The sequence below is a fragment of the Microtus oregoni genome, unplaced genomic scaffold (genome assembly GCF_018167655.1).
Source record: "Microtus oregoni isolate MIOR12 unplaced genomic scaffold, Mior012 000013F_ref0000133, whole genome shotgun sequence".
NCBI classification, from domain to species: Eukaryota; Metazoa; Chordata; class Mammalia; order Rodentia; family Cricetidae; genus Microtus; species Microtus oregoni.
The window spans coordinates 10,081,945-10,094,072 of record NW_024543072.1 but is presented as its reverse complement, the minus strand read 5'-3'; positions in this window follow the sequence as shown (position 1 = coordinate 10,094,072).

Sequence of the window (12,128 nt, the reverse complement as noted above, 5' to 3'; positions counted from 1 at the left end):
GAAAGTTAGGAAGAAAAGGAGAGAAGGGAGAGGCAGAGGAAGAGGAGTGGGGAAGGGGGAAGGTGTGGAAAAGGAGACTCCTCCTGTGTCTTACCAGCTTTACATGCCTCTGAGCATATACCTGGCACAGACTGCTTAGACAGTAAAGAGATTTATTTTGACTCGTGGGCCTAGAGAATCAAGTCCAAAACGCAATAGTCTCATTGTTCTGACAAAGGCCATGTCCCTTTGCAGAAGCAGGTGTCTGGGAGTCAGCAGTTCATCAGGAACAGGCGGCAGAAATTCTGGAGACTGGCGCCCTATCATCTCCTTTAAAGGGACACCTTCAGTCACCTAATGATGTCTCACCAGCCCCATTTTAAAGGGCCTAGCCTTGCTGTCCTTGGCACCAAGCCTTTAGCAAATGAACCATAACATCCTGGCACCTCCCTGACCTTCTAGGTGTAGCGCAACTTGGCAGTTCCTGGGATGTCCAGAGGGAGACACACCCCTCTGTCAATGGGGTCCCCTCACTTCTCCACCTGACCACTGCCCTCAGTGGGCCTGCGCTGCTCACTCTCAGCACCCCAGTGCCTTCAGTACTGTTCTTTAGACCAACTTGCTTTTTTATGCACAGCAAATATTCTACAGAGAAACTACCTCAAAGGCTTCTCGGACAGTTACCCATTTCTTACACGCTTGACTGATACATATCCACAGGGCAGCAATACGGCCACACCAATTACCAGGTATTTCTGGGCCAGTAATGCCCTGCAGCCTACAGCCTGGGAAGTTAGCCCCATGCAGGGGACAGTCTGTGTGCTGTCGGTGTAGCTCAGGAGCTCCGGAGCAGCCCTGGAGGGGTGGGAAGCAGGACACACAGGGAGGATGCCATCAGCTTTGCAATGGGCAGGGATGAGGGTCGCTGTGCTCCCAATAGTTGCTACTCCAGTCTGCACTGTTGATAGCAGCAACTTTTCTCCACCCCTAAGGCAGGAGGGTTCCAAACAGGGCCCTGTCACAGGCTGTCTTCCCTATGGGCCAGCAGCAGCAGGAAGGCAGGGAGTTGGAGTTTGGGTATCACAAACTCCAAGTGAGAATTCTGGCTGTTGGTCTCTGGATGCATCGTCACTCAAACCTGTGAGCCAATTTTCTCCAAAGAAAAGAAAGGAAAACCCACTCCTCTGACTTGAATGTGTGTCACAATTCTCCCATGTTGGTAACTTAATCTCCCTTGCAATGGGGAGGGATGGGGGCTTTAAAAGTTGATGAAGGGGGCCTTGTGGGTAAATTAATATCCTTGTCACAAGAGTGGGCTTGTTAAGGAAACAACCCTGACTCACTCAGTTGCAAAGCCCCCAGCCTCTCTCACATGTACCATGTGATGTTTTCTGTCTCCATGAAGCCAGACCAGGCTCCTTGGTCCTGAACCTACTTACCTTCCCAGTCTGCACGATCATGAGTTCATAAATGACCGTTCTTGATAAATTGCTTTGTCTCAGGCATTTCATTACAGCAGTGCCGAGTAAACTAAGACATCCTTACAACCAAGCAGGACCTGGCACCGTGCTAGCAGGGGGACAACACCATGAATAACCTCTGCTTCGTAGTCACAGCAGTCTTCACCCCCAACCCTTCTGCCTCCCCTCATTGATGATGCCAAGACTCGTACCCTGGCTCACAAGCCCCTGGTCATGTGCGCTTCCCTCTGTCATCTCCGCAATTCCTTTGTTCTTTTGGCTTAGAAGTACTGACTACTTTTAAAATTATTATCATTTTTCTTATGTTAATTTTAAGGACACATATTGATTACACATATTTATAGGAACCATATTTCCATACATGAAACCGAATGTGAGGATAAGATTGGGGTGATGGGCATATCCATTGCCTCCGACATCCTTACTTCTTTGTGTCTAGATACAATGGCTCTCCACACATGTACATCAGCCTTTCCACAAACTGAAGCTTTCACCTGCTGTGCAGGCACCCATAGATCAACTTCTTGAACCAAAGCTAGACTTTGAGACATTGGTCACTGAATAGACATTTTAAAGAATGCCTCATTTTAGTCAATTTGTGCATCGATGAAGAAGTGTTGGTGCTCTTCCACGCTACCAGTTTTTATTCCTTCTCTCCCTCTCTCTTCCCTCTTTCTTTTCTCTCTTACCTCTCTCTCTTTCACATACACACACAAACACACACAATTAATTAAAGTAGAGAAAGAGTGAGGAATACATCCAACCTCTGGCCTCCACACCCACGAGCACACACATGTGAACACACGCACTTGCGGGAAGAGGAAACCAATGACCGTCATTGGGCAGGCTGCCGCTATAAACGCTGCACTTTCACTGGACAGAGAACGGTGGGCTCATCAGTAACGAGTGAACAGTGGAAGAGCCCACGTAACAACTTATGAGAAGTTTCTAGAAGCAGAATGTACCAGTGGAGGGAATAGGATCACATTCATTTTGAGTGAGCTGCCAAAGAACCACACATGAGGACAGGGAACTCTTCCCAAATTATATGCTTTGGAGGGGGGGGGAGCAAAAACCAAAGAGTATGGAGGGCATGCTGATTTCTGCCTGAAAGGAGAGCATGGTGGCATGCACCTCTCTGCCAGCACTCAGATCCTGAGGAAGAGGGGCAGAGAAGACAAGCCTGACACTATCCTTTCTTACTGTGGGAGTGGATGGCAGCAAGAGGACCGAGTTCAAAGAAAGTGCACAAGGCCTTGAGTTAAGCTTGCAACACACTATGGATTGCCTCGCCAAGGCGAGCAGGCTGGCATTCTCTCTCCTCTTGATAAATTTTTCCAAAGCGTTCATAAGACATCGCCACAGTCAACTTTGCATTCTTCTGCTTCACACTTTCAGGATCCCTGTTAGCTAAGCTTTTTCCACACTGAAAACAATTTCCTCCACTCTACATCACTAATCGTTATGGGAATACCGATCAAAGTCACACCTGTTAGCATGGCCACTTTGAAAACAAAACAAATGCCAAGCGGGACAAGCACATTGAGAAGCTGGGACCCTCGTGCAGTGCCACGAGGGATAGAGAGGGGTGTAGCCCAGACGGGAGATAGTATGGAGTCCAAGAAGAGCATCCATGAGACTGGCAATCCCACTTCCATCTGGAAGATGTAAAAGCAAAGACTTGAACCGATATCTGCACGACTGTGTCCCTAACAGTGCTGTACACAAAAGTCAGTGGTAACCCAGCACCCAGCAGCAGGAGAATTCACAACCTAAATCTGGAACCTACCTGTAGTAGAATATTCTTGCATGTTTATTGCCTCAGAAAAAGACAAGATAAAGACCAAATCTAACTTGATTGAGAGATGGGGTTGGGGGGTGTAATTAAGATCAGATAGAGCCCAGATCTGATAGAATTAATGTCCTCATAAAAGATGGCAGAGACAGCACCCTTCCCAACCTCTCTGCCCTCGCCCCACTCATTTTCACGCATGCACAAAGAGAACAAGTCACACAGAGACCTAAGACTGTCTACAAGCTGTAAAGGAACCAATCCTCTGGTACCCTCACCTTAGACTTCCAGATCCATGATGATAAAAGAAACCCCTGCTGTTTAAGTCTTGTGGTGTTATACGATGGCAACCTGAACTAATAAATGTCTGCTGTGGTTAACGTTAACTTGCTGTGTTTGATGTCTTAAATCACCGTAACAATCATGCTTAACCCTTTGTAAAAAGAATTGATGGCTCCTTCAGAATTCTTGTATAAAACCATCTCAACATAAACTGGATTGATAAGGAACAGGCCTGGCCACTAGGAATGGGGTTGGGATGCAGGAGTTCTGCACCCCAGCCAAAGGACAGTGAACATGAACCTGCACATGCATGGTATATCATCCATCTGTTGTCTGACCACAAAATGAGCTCAAGTAAAACCTGAGAAATCCTGACGATGGGTAGATTGCCAGCGCCACTGTTAGCTCCCTGTCCAAGCCTGTGTAGTATGCTTTGGGGGGAACTGGGTAAAAGGAACACAGGAACACCGTGCCATTTCTGCAAATTTTATACAAGTCAAAAAATATTCCCATGGGGCTGGAGAGATGGCTCAGTGGTTAAGAGCATTGCCTCCTCTTCCAAAGGTCATGCGTTCAATTCCCAGCAACCACATGGTGGCTCACAACCATCTGTAATGAGATTTAGTGCCCTCTTCTGGCCTGCGGACACACACACACACAGAATATTGTATACATAATAAATAAATAAATAAATATTTAAAAAAAATATTCCCCAATAAAAGGCCTTTTTCTATTGGATTTATTTCCAGGAATTCTTTGCCTGCGCTTCTGTTTTGAATTGCTTTATCTGTTTTTTTTTCCCTAGTGGCTTCAGAGTCTTGGGTCTTACATGAAGATTTGTGGGTTTTTTTGGAAGTGATGTTTGTGAAAGGTGAGCGATATGGATCTAGTTTTGTTCAGCTAACTGTGGCAAGACAGTTTTCCTAACCTTTTTGCAAAATATGCTTTTGACACTTTTACCAAAATCAGCTGGCTGTAGCTTTGTGGCCTCTAGTCTGAAAAGTCTGACAAGTTTGTTAGGGACCGGAGAGATGGCTCAATGGTTAAGAGCACTGCCTTCTCTTGTGGAGGACCCAGGTTCAACTCCACGCATCCATGTGGCAGGTAATAGCTGTCTGTAACTACAGTTCCAGGGGACCCAACACCTTTCCACAGGCAAAACAAAACACATGAAAATAAATAACTAAAAAGAAAAGGTCAGGTGTGTCCAAAGCGGCACAGACAAATACAAGCCCTCTGTGCTATTCTAACTGTCTATATGGTCTATATGCCTGCTTCTGTGTGAGTGCTAACGCTAGTTTTTCTACTTTAGCTCTGTTTAAAAAGAAATAGCACAGGATATAATCCCAAGATTTTACAAATAAAAAAGCTTCTGCACAGCAAGATAAACCATCACCAATTGAAGAGGGAGCCTAAAGATTAGGAAAATAACTTTGCCAACTACCTAGCAGGCATAAGCAGATGAGCTGTTCTTCAAAAAAATAAACACATACACAGGGAAAAAAAAAACAGCTCACCCACTCAATATTTGAGCTAATGAACTGAATAGATGGCTCTCGAAAGAAGAAAGGAAAATGGCCAGTAAATATGTGAAAAAGTATTCACCGATCTTCATTACCAGGGAAATGCAAAGTAAAACAGCCTCTGGGTTTTCTTTCGCCTCAGTCAAATAGTTATCAAGAAACAAGTGACAGGATCGGAAAGACGGCTTGGCCATTCAAGGTCAAAGTTCACCACCAAAATGACACCAAATGCTGAGGAGGATGTGGGGAGAGAAAAGCCCTTACTCCCTGCAAATGGGAGTGTCAGCTGGCGTAGCCATGTGGAAGTCTGCGTAGGGATTCCTAAAGAGGCTAAAAAGAAAGCTAACATATGACCCAGCTGTGCCATTCCTGGGTAGACAGCGGAAGAGACTCTGGATGCCACACACCCGTGCATCCGTGTTATTTACTGCACGTTTCACCATAGTGAGGAGCTGCATGGATGAGTTGTAAAAATATGGCGTGTGTACCCAGTGCAGCCATAAAGAAAAATGAAATCATGACATTCTCAGGAAAATGGATGCAACTGGAAAGCTTTGTGTGAAGTAAAATAAGGCAGACTCAGGAAGATAAACACCGTGTTCTGTTGATTGGTTGCTCGGAAGAATCTCGACTTTAAATTATTGGACAGAAAAGGTTACAGAGGTTAAGAGCATACACGGCTCTTACGGAGGACCCAAGTTCAGGTCCTACCACACACACTGGGCAGCTCACAACTACTTGAAGTTTCAGGGCCGGGAGATCTGATGCCTCTGACCTCCAAGAATACCTGCATGTACGTTGCACACATACATAAACAATCAAAATAAAATGAGAGTGTGTGTGTGTGACTGTGTGTGGTTGAGTCGGTGTATGTGAGTGTGTGTCGTTGAGTCAGTGTGTGTGAGTGGGTGTGTGTTTGTGTGGTTATGTGTGTGTGGTTGAGTCAGTGTGTGTGAGTGTGTGTGTGTTTATGTGTGTGTGTAGCTGCATCAGTGCGTTGAGTGTGTGAGTGTTTGTGTGTGTGTGGCTGCATCAGTGTGTTGAGTGGGTGTGTGTTTATGGGTGTGTGTGGTTGAATGTGTGTGAGTGCGTGTGGCTGTGTGTTTATTATGTGGGGTTGAGTCAGTGTGTGTGAGTGGATGTGTGTTTATGTGTGTGTGTGAGTGTGTAGATTACAAAACTAGAAAGGGGATTATGAGAAGGAAGGAAGAGATCTTGAGGGTGTGAGAACACACATAGCAAGAGAACACAAGAGGGAAGACCAGAGCGGAGGGAGAAGGAACCAGCTGGAGAAGAGAGAGTGATTGGAGGAGGACCGTGGGAGCAAAAGGAATGAAAACAAAGTTTAGTGCCCTGTTGTGAAGACACGTGACCACATCCATTACTTGTGTGCTAACCTAAAGAGTAATCTTCAGAAGAGGAAGGAAATCCTGACATTTGCAGAAAATAGATGTAACTGGAAATCGCTGTGTTAAGTTAGTTAAGTCAGACTCAGAAAGACAAATAACACATTGTCTCTCACATCTAGAACTTAGATTTAAAACATGGGTGTTTCTGTATGTATGTATGTAGTTCCTGAGCTGGCGAAGGGGATCATGTGGAGAGGGAAACTGAGAGGTGATGGAATTCACTGCTTATGAGAGGAAAACAGAGAAGGTAACCCTCTGTAAAAGGGGGGGGGGTGGACCCACAGATTAGGGGAGGGGCACAGGGGAGGAAAAGTATAACGGTGCATACATATGAAAATGCCATAATGAAACCAGTTTCTTTATATGCTAACCAAAAGAGCTACTAAATATTAGGCCAGTAAGATGCTTAGTGGGTTAAGCATGTGCTGCCAAGCCCGAGGACCTGGGTTCAATCCTGTAAATTGTCCTCTGCCCCCACACAAGTGCACATGCATGCACACATACAAAATTAAATTGAAATTTAAAAATCTATGAGAGAAATATACTTTGTTTGGTTTGTTTTGGTGCATTAAACCCTTGGGAAGGTAGCAGTCTTTTATAACTCTCTGCACAGTGTGCCGGCACGCTGTCTCCGTGCGCAGGCTTTGCACAGCTCTAGAGGCGGTTCAGAACACTTGGCGAACCCATCCCACAGATGGGAAAACTGAGGCTTCAAGGGACTTGTCAATGACACAGTCAAGGGATGACGTAGAATCCTGGTTTCCAGGATAGAGCTCAGGCCATCCCGCTATGTTCCTAATCACCTAGTAACCGCCTTGACTGCCACCTGCAGGCTGGCCTGTGGCCGCAGGTGTGCGGCCCGCTGATGGAAACCGGGAGCTAATTCGAGGCTGTGGGCGGAGCAGATGTTCCTGAGTACAGCAGCCCGGGGCCACGCTGCTCTAACGTTCTCGAGGATAAAGTGCCCCACTTAGGAGAAGCTATCGCCTGTTCCCCTGCTGCAGTCATTAGCTCACTGACTCCTGGAAAAACCATTTGGCCCTTGCTGACAGATGCGGCCATTACAGAATCACTTAGCCCCTCTCCCTGCCTCTCCCGACCTTGGGGGAGGGGAGCGCTCAAGGCAGGCAAAGCTCGGGGGACAACGGGTCGGGCCATTCACTTCCTGGCTCTGCCTCCTCTCCAATCCCAGGCTGGCTGCATTTCACCAGGCCACACTGAAGCAGCAGGAGGCAGCTTCAGACTGCCTTCAGTAGTAAGATGCCGATGACTTTGTCCTCCTGAGACCACCCGGTCCAAAGCTGCCTGCACCTTCATTATCTCCCTGGCCCCTCACAACAACCCTTTCATGCTGGAAATGAGGATTCTAGTAGTCACTTCACAGGTATAGAGGAGGAGCAGAAATGTTGGGTTGCCTAAGGTCACAGGGGTAGTAACATTAAACCTCAGATTCCCACACCCGGCCTACTTCCCCAGCCCTAGCTGCCAGTTCTGTAGGGATGCTAATGTCTTCGGGGACTTCCGTGGGCGAGTCTGGGCCAGGGCTAGGGCAAGGGCCACTTCTCTGAATCCAGAAGATGAAACGGGCTGCTGGACCTGGTTCTGAAGGGAGAACAGCTCATATGGAGAGCTGGGTGCTGTATGCCACAGAGTACATGAGCCTCCTGGGTTAGGGCAGGCATTTTGCACAGTTCGTGCTTCTGTATGGATTCATAGCAGTGACCAAGTGTTGATTTGTAAGGAAGTAGATTTCCTGCGTCCTGGAGTGGAGCCTGGGTTGGGGCTGTGCTGTCACCCTTTTGAAGCGGGAGTGAACTCGCCACATAGTAGAGGGCAACCTCGAGGGTCTGATCCTTGACTGGCTCTTCTTGAGAACTGGACAGGCATGCACCACCACGCCTACTCTTCTGTGGTACTGGGAGTCACACCCAGGGCTTCATGCACGCGAGGCCAGCATTCTGAGCTTCATCTGGAGCCCTGAACTGTCATTTTATAAATGGATCTCTCAAGTATCTCTCTAAGAAATGTATTGTCCTCGTGGTGGTTTGTCCCACCACATCTGTGCCTACCCTTGCCTCTAGTGCAGCCTGCCCTGAGAGGCACACTTCCTCTCTCTATCTAGATCCCTAGGCTCTGTCTTGCTCCTCAGGTAAGGTGGAATCTGGGCAGCCCTGACTGACCACTAAAATTACCTGGCGTGAGTGAGAAAGAAACACAGAACATGCAACAAACCTGCTTAGTTTATTAGACGGGGCGTGCACGGGCCTGGGAAGTCAGTGTGCAGAGAGCGGGAGGAAGATGGCATGTCCAACTTTTAAAAAGCTGCCTAGTGCATGCACACAGGTGTTGACGTGGCTACGTCATATGCAGATGGCGGGGCTCACGCATGTGCACAAGGACTCAGCTGAGTCATACGTGGATGATGTAATCCACGCATGTGCACAAGGGCTTAGTTGAGTAGTACGTGGATGATGTAATCCACGCATGGATACAAGGATTTAGCTGAGTCATTGTGAATGATGCAACCACGCATGTGCACAAGGGCTTAGTTGAGTCGTACGTGGGTGATGTAATCCACGCATGGATGCAAGGACTTAGCTGAGTCATATGTGGATGATGTAATCCACGTATGTGTGCAAGGGAGTTGAGTTGAGCGTGGATCACTCGGGGCCCTTTAACATCCCCAAGAACCATTAGGCACTTCTGCCTGAAGGCTTGTCTTGCCTTGTATGACCCCTAGTACCCGGAAGTATCAACCTTATGTGGCTGAAATCATTACAGCCACACTCCACTGGACCAGGAATATCTGCCAGGCCCTGGCTGAACTGATCACTTCCACTACCCAGACGGTCCAGGCAAAGTTTCAAAACTACCATGAACCAATCAATGTTCAGGTGAACGAGACAGACAGATGAAGGTGAAGCAGAGGGGCCATGTGTCCCAGGACAGACATCAGAGGCCTCTGCCAAGAGCCACAGGAAGGAGTGGGGAGAACCCCTAGGCTGTCTGGTTCTTGATACCTGCTCCCCTGATATCCAGGATGAGTCTAAGCCATATGAAGTCACCTGGTATCCTTTAGATTTACTGGTTTCAACTTCACATGAAACTAAGCCTGTTTCTCATTCCTCCCAGAACCCTGCCCTCACTCATCTCGGTGCTGAGGGTCAGGTGCAAGCCTCCGCTGGAAGTCCTGCCCTTCCATGAAACTCACTGGAAAAGGGTGAGCTCCTTCATCCCCTTTCCCACCTTTCCTTCTTGAGGACATGAGGTTTCCAACTAAGAAACATCTTCCAGACCCTGATAGCTACGAGGCTTGGTGGGAAGAGAACCAGCCTTCACACTGTACCAGGCACCATTCAGAAATGGATCCAACCATCGCCTTCAAAAAAAACCCAAGAGTCGGTTGCCATGGTTACATAAGAATTACAGCACAGAGAGATCAGATGACTTGTCAGAGCCACACAACCGAAAGAGCTGGGATTTCAAACACGTGAAACGTGTTTCCGGCAAGACCCTGAACTGACAGAAGTTTGACTGTTTCTAGTGAATTCGGAAAATTTCATCAAGAGGATTGGTTGAGCCTCAGCCTAACTGGTGGTAAACACCTAGAAAAACCACCTGAGGAGCCCAGGAGCTCTCATACCATCCCGGTGGGAATCCCTGCTGGGTCTGTCCCCAGACAGACTTGCACACACCAGAAGGCTGGTGCACTGGCCCAGAGGCACACCTAAAGGGAACAGGCTGGCCTCTGCTCTGCTAGGCTGAACCCAAGGAGGCCTTCTCCCTTCCCACAAGCCTTCTGGCCAGAGCCCACAGACAGCAAGCCGAGGAACGCAGCTGCCTTACCTGCCATCTGCCAGATTTCTGCCATTCACCTGCTCTCGTGGGCCACCTGTGAGCACTGACGTGGGCTCAGCATCAAACCCCATCCCTCCCACTGAGCCTCATCCGACAGTATTACTTTAGAGAAGTTGCCCAACCTCCCTGCCCTTGATTTTCATATCCATTAAATGGGAATAGGAATAGACTCTCAGATGCCTGTGGTCAGAAGCGTTCAAGATTTGAGACATTTTCAGATACTGGGCTGATTTTTTTCATGAACGTAATGAGATGCTTTGGGGAAAGGACCTAAACAAAAAGACAGATTTGGTGTTTCGTAGACACTTGGCATAGCCCGTACAGTTGTTTTAACGATTTTGTTTGGGAAGTATGGAATGGAATTTTCCACTTCTGTAGCATCAGTGCTCAAGAGCTTTGGGGTGTAAGAACATTTCGGCTTTCGATTTTCAGGTAGAGCCGGACTCAAGCAGTACTTACCTTCTGGGCGGATTGATGCCTTAACCCCTGTCAAGTTCCCAATGGTGCCTAACAAAGCTCTTGCTACCCAGTTGAAAGAGAGACCCCTGCACTGAATAGCCCTAAAGAAAATGCAAACTGAAAGAGGGAGGAAGCCTCCTCGGATTGCAGGCTTGTTCCCAGGTCACCCACCATGATTCCCTGTGGCCCAGCTATTGCACCTCTTGCCAGGACCATCCCCTTGACCAAGGCTGGCTGCTGCCCCAGTCATGGCTGCAGTGGCTTCTAAACTCTATTGCCATAACCTACAGTGCATTAAGGTACGCTCTTTGGAATGTTTCAACTAATAAATTAATAATAGTTATTAATCAATCATCAATCAATCCCTGGGGCCTGAACCTCCTTTCCACACCGAATCCGGCCATCTTTTTATAGCCACATTATGAACCTCTGCAGACAGGGCAGCCCGCAGGGCTCCAGCCATAAGTGGCCCAAAGAGCCGTTCAGCCGTGATGGCCCTGATTAGGACAAGGTGTGGCAGGTGACCAGAGTCCTGCTGAGGGAGAACTCTAGATTGCACAGGGGCCTCCAACCTGCCCCAGCATCCGCTAAAAGGTTCTTGTGCCTGAGGCTTCCAAATCCTTCTGCAAGCTTCAAGAACATTCCCATTTGCACGCTGGCCCAAATGGAGTGTTAGAGAGAACAGACTCCACCCAGTCGGGAAGCTTAGGGCTCAGGGACCAGGAAGGAGAAAGAGAAGCCCAGGGAAGTCTTTAAAGTCTAAATTTATTCAGGTGTTGAAACGAACAGAAACAATGTCATGCATCGGTTACTTTTCCCCTTTGTACAACGAAACTAAGTGCTCAGATGTCTCTGCAGAGGTTTGGCGCTCGCTTTTTTTTTCCTTTCTTTCCAGAACGTCAGGCAGACTTTTCAATGTTATCCAGTTTTGCACAGTCACTGGAGTGTCGCGTCATGAATTATTAAATCAGTGCTTCGTGGTAATACATAATTTCTTATCAATTATTCATGCTAATGTGTGTGTAGTTTACTTAATTGTGTTATTGACGATCAAAAGTAATTTCCTGAAAGTCCTCAAGGACACAGAATTTAATCAGCATAACTACTTTTCGGATGCAATGCTGTTAAGTATTCTTAATTTGCCCAACAGTTCACTTATTTATGTACCTTTCTGGAGGAAATACGAGTTTAATCAAACAATTAGATTGAAGAGTTAGTGTGCATAAGGGCTGGCGCATACCATTGCTCGACCAAACCTTCATAATCACAGGGAAATGGAAGCAACTCAGCCGCTTTTTGGCAAATCACTTCATCTTTGTACTCAACAAGCAAAATACAGCAGGAA